This window comes from Podarcis bocagei (genome assembly GCF_964188305.1).
Source record: "Podarcis bocagei genome assembly, chromosome: 5".
Lineage (NCBI taxonomy): Eukaryota > Metazoa > Chordata > Lepidosauria > Squamata > Lacertidae > Podarcis > Podarcis bocagei.
Window position 1 is genome coordinate 66,321,466 of NC_138129.1, and position 5,081 is coordinate 66,326,546.

Here is a 5,081-nt window from a genome sequence, read left to right on the forward strand (position 1 = left end):
AAAAACATCCCTAAACATGGTGATCTTCAGATGTCTTCTAAAAGTAAGATAGTTGCTTATTGCCTTGACATCTGATGGGAGGGCATTCCACAGGGCAGGCACCACTCCTGAGAAGGCCCTCTGCCTGGTTCCCTGTAACCTCACTTCTCGCAGTGAGGGAGCTGCTAGAAGGCCCTCAGCGCTGGACCTCAGTGTCCAGGCTGAACGATGGTCATGGATCCACCGTTCTTGGGACTAGCCACAGCTTCAGTGTTCTCTATCCAAAGTGATTTCTTCTAGATGCTTAATTTCTTGACCAAAGACAGTATATGTGGAACCTGACCTGTAGTCTTTGAATTGTGCTCGGAAATGTACTGGAAACCAATGCAGATCTCTCAGAACCGGTGTTATGTGGTCTCGGCAGCCACTCCCAGTCACCAGTCTAGCTGCCACATTCTGGATTCATTGCAGTTCCTGGGTCACCTTCAAAGGTAGCCCCTTTATTAAGGCAATTAAGCAAACAATCATACCTCAATACAATTTCTAATCAATGTTTGGTCATCATTTGCGGTTCCACATTCCAAAACCCTAAGCATATGACCAGAAGAGGAGTTCTGCTGGATCAAGCCAGAGGCACAGTGTAATTAACCATCCTGTTGTCACTGTGGCTAGCCTATGGGTAGTCCCTAGCAGAACCTAAGTGCAGCAACTGATTCCTAGCAACTGATTTTCAGAGGCATACTGCCTCCTACACTCAAGGCAGAACTTCCCTTAAGACTATAGAAGAAATGAAACATCAGCCTCTGAAATGTAGTGATGGGAGAAGAATGTAAAATGTAAAGCAGGTGGGGGAAGTAATAAAGAATTATTAGCTAGGAGTGGAGAAACACAGAGTATTTATTAATTGATTTAACACATTTTTTTCTTTTAATTTTCCAATCAAGGAAACCATGTTTTGGGTGGTCCCATTTCACTGTCAAACAGGCACAAGTTCACTATTAGAGGGAATAATGAATAACCATTTGATTGACAAATGCCGTCTTTCTTTCAATTTATTTCCTTTTCTTCAATTTATCTGGAGTATCTCCCACCACTATGTAATATTTTTTATGACACTTGCTTCCACCCTTTTTTTTAAGGAAGAAGTCTTCTCTCTGAGGAAACATATGTCGGACTGGACTGTCTCAGTCCACCTCGTATCCAGTGTTGGGAACAACAGCTGCATTCATTTTCATATCAGAAGGACAACAGTAAGGGAGAGAATTTATATGATGGATACATAGTTAGACCCATTACACCTAGAAAGTACTAGCATGTTGATAAAGCTTGGTGACCAAATAGTTAAGCCTTTATTACTTAAATAATGCAAAGCAACTGTTTATTCCTAGAGGCAGTAGATTATTTTGTACACCTCTTTCCCCCCCTTTTAGCAGCAGTTTTAGGGCATCATAAAAGGAGCACCTGCTCCTTAGTTCCCATAAATAAAAAGGGAAACATAATAATGCATGCCAAGCATACCAGGGAGGTCATGAAAAAACATATATATTTTGGCATGCTTATAATTTTTTTTCTAGGCATAAGTGTGCAATGAGGGCTTTGGGACTATGTAAATATCATTAAAACTGTAGCTTGTTAAAATGTTAGGCAGCATTTTTTCCTACTTCATTCCAACAGGCCTGCTTTTAAAGTCTTGCATTCAGTTCAAGAAACCATGGGATTGGAAAATAATTTGATTTCATCAACTCCTTGGCTACCCAAATCTATGTGTGCAGTCCAGGCATAATGCAATAATTTATGCCATGAAGTTAACAAAGGCCACACTTTGACAGTGTGATCTGAGGATTTGTATACATGCAAGGGTTTAATGATGTCAATGCAACCAAAATAGCACAGCTTCCATTCATGTTGGAGTCCGATGTGCATAGGTATTAGGAACAATGGCATTTGAAATATTTTATCCAGAATAGGGCACAATGATGCAACTGCTGTGATAATTCAAAACCCAACTGTGCAATTACCTTAGTTATTGAGAAAGCCAATAAATATCTATTATTACAGATCTACTTCTACATAATGAGCAACCTGTGCCAGAAGTCAGCAGAATGTTGGTGTTCTAATCAGGGTCAGACCAAGACATTTCCCACTCCAAGTGGCTCATCCCAAGCTCCAATAGTTGAGCCTTATCTTCTTCAGCGGCAGCTAGACTGGTGACTGGGAGTGGCTGCCGAGACCATATAACACCTGTCTTGAAAGACCTACATTGGCTCCCAGTACGTTTCCAAGCACAAATCAAAGTGTTGGTGCTGACCTTTAAAGCCCTAAACGGCCTCCACCCAGTATATCTGAAGGAGCGTCTTCTCCCCCATCGTTCAGCCCGGACACTGAGGTCCAGCTCTAAGAGCCTTCTGGCAGTTCCCTCACTGCAAGAAGTGAGGTTGCAGGCAGAGGGCCTTCTCGGTAGTGGCGCCTGCCCTGTGGAACGCCCTCCCACCAGATGTCAAGGAAATAAGCAACAGTTTAGAGAGAATGAAGAACTTCCTTCACCTGGAAAACTTGGTTTTGCTTCATGAAATTGTACTTACTTTGGACAGATTTATACAGCTTTAAAAAAAAATAAAAATGTGCAGAGGTGAATCACAAGTTGATTCTGATTTCCATTGTATTTTGGTGCATTGAGCTGAACAATGCTTGTTGTTGTAGTCCGGCCATTGTCAACCTGGTGCTCTCCCTATGTTTTGGACTACAACTCCCATCAGTCCCGGCCACATTCTGGCCAGGACTGATGGGAGCTGAGGTCCAAAACATATGGAGAGCACAAGGTTGGCAAAGGTTGTTGAAGGCTGTGGCTTAAGTCAACATGCACACACACACACACACTTCAATGAATGTTGTATTTAATGTCACAGTACCCTTTAATGAAGATGTACTTCGTTGTGCCGAATTATAGTGCAGAATTTTTACTGATGTACCCACAAGACTGGTGTGCTATGCTAAAATACACATACAATAACATCTTGCTGACCAGATATTTGTGTACAATCAGTATATGGACATTGAGGGAGGGACTGCCTCTGCTACTCATTCCCTGCACACATGGATACAAGCCTGTGGCCTGTGCATGTTCTCCTTGTATGCACCTTGAACACACATGGGCACTGTCCAGGGGTTGGAATAAACTGTGGATGTTGTGCCAGTGGGTGCGATTCCACTTTCCTTGGTCCATGTGTACACAGGGCTTAGGGCAATACAGGATGGCTTTGATTTGGTTTATATTTTGACAGTGAGGCTTGAATTTTTTAAAAAGAGTGTTTTTGCCATTCCACAGGCATTTTACATACAAAGTAAAGAAGGGGAAAAAAAGATTTTGTCTGTGCTTCTAGCTTGCCAGTGCCCCCCCCCCCAAGTCAGAGCAGCATGTTTTATTACCAGAGCTGTCCTTACAATAAAGTAACAGGGCACAATTCTGCCATTAGGCAAAACTAGGCTGTTGCCTTAGGTGGCTGATATTGCATGTCATGGAAGTGCAGTATGCATTCATTCATTCATTTGTCAAGGAGTGGGTAAGTTGGGATGGGTCATGCAAGAGGTCCCTGCTTCGATCCTTGGTGTCTCCAGGTAGGGCTGCAAAGGATTTGTGCCTGATGCTCTGCAGAGTGGCTATTGGCAATCAATGTCAATAGTACTGAGCAAGATGCATAAAGGATCTGACTTTGTCTGGGACAGCTTCCTATGTTCCACCTGTTGGGTTTTCTGTCTAAGGTGCCAGGATAACTTGGGCAGCCTTAAGTTCTCTTCTCCTTGACTTCAGCAGGTATTTCATCTCAGGTAACAAAATGACATGAAGCTGTGCCTGCTATAATATATAGCATTCCATTTTGTGGTAGTCAGTTCTAGGGGTGAAGACATTTTCCTTCTTCCATTATTCATCTCTGCATGACCTTGAACAGAAGGAGCTTTACTCTATAGCAGGGGCGATTATCATACCATGTTTAAGTTTCGTTCACAATGCAAAACGGCTAAGCTATTATTGTTCTAAGATTCCTTTATAATCCTTTCCCTCCCTTGTGTTTTTTTATGGACTGAATAATGAGAGTTCTTTATTGTCTCTGCAAACTAAACTCAGAAGCACGTCAGTCTGGAAGACAAGACTCGTTCAAAAAAGAAAAGAGAAAAAAAGCAGTTCACGAAATGTCAAAGTGCCTTTGGTGGTTATTTGCACTTTCACTTAAATTAACAATATGATTGCCAGAACAATGAGGTTACGTATTCACTGTAAAAGCTTTGATAGTTAAGTTTGCCGTTGACTTCATATCTATTGGGTTTTCTCCTTCCTTGCTCACATAATGATGCTTAGAGACCTTAAAGCACAACTCTAACCATGCCTATTTGTAATAAAGCTCCTCTGTGTTCAGTGGAACATACCCAATACCCATCTCCTGTGTTTATTTTTGTGATCTACCCAGGACCAGGCTGCAAACATTATGTGCCTGTGACAACTATTAACACACACATATATATTAAATTCAGAATCAAGAAAGGGATATCAAACTTTCCTCTAGCCCAGCGGTTCTCAACCTGTGGGTCCCCAGCTGTTGTTGGACTACAACTCCCATCATCCCCTTGCTAGCTGGGGGTAATGGGAGTTGTAGGACCCACAGGTTGAGAAAGGCTGCTCTAGCCCATAGGATAAAGGATGGGTAACCTGTTGCCATCCAGATATTACTGTAGTACAACTCCTATCATCCATGCCCATTGACCATGCTAGCTAAGGCTGTTGAGAAAAGAAGTCCAACATCTTCTGCAGGGCTACAGGTACTCTCTACCTGCTTTAGGGGATGCAGGCTCACTCAGATGTACCTTTTTTATACTGAACTTTCTTCACCCTAGTCTAAAGGTTTTCTATAATGTAGCATCTATGTCAAAAAGCAAAAGAAAAGTCTTTCTTGGCTCAGATTCCAAATATTTACTCATAATGATTCATGAAGTAGATGCTGAATGACATCAGTATACCCAAATCTCATTTGAAAAGTATTTTTTTGTCTTTTCATGGTGCAGCTGCTTTTCAATTACTGTGAAAGGTTGTGAGTAAGTAGAAAAAAACA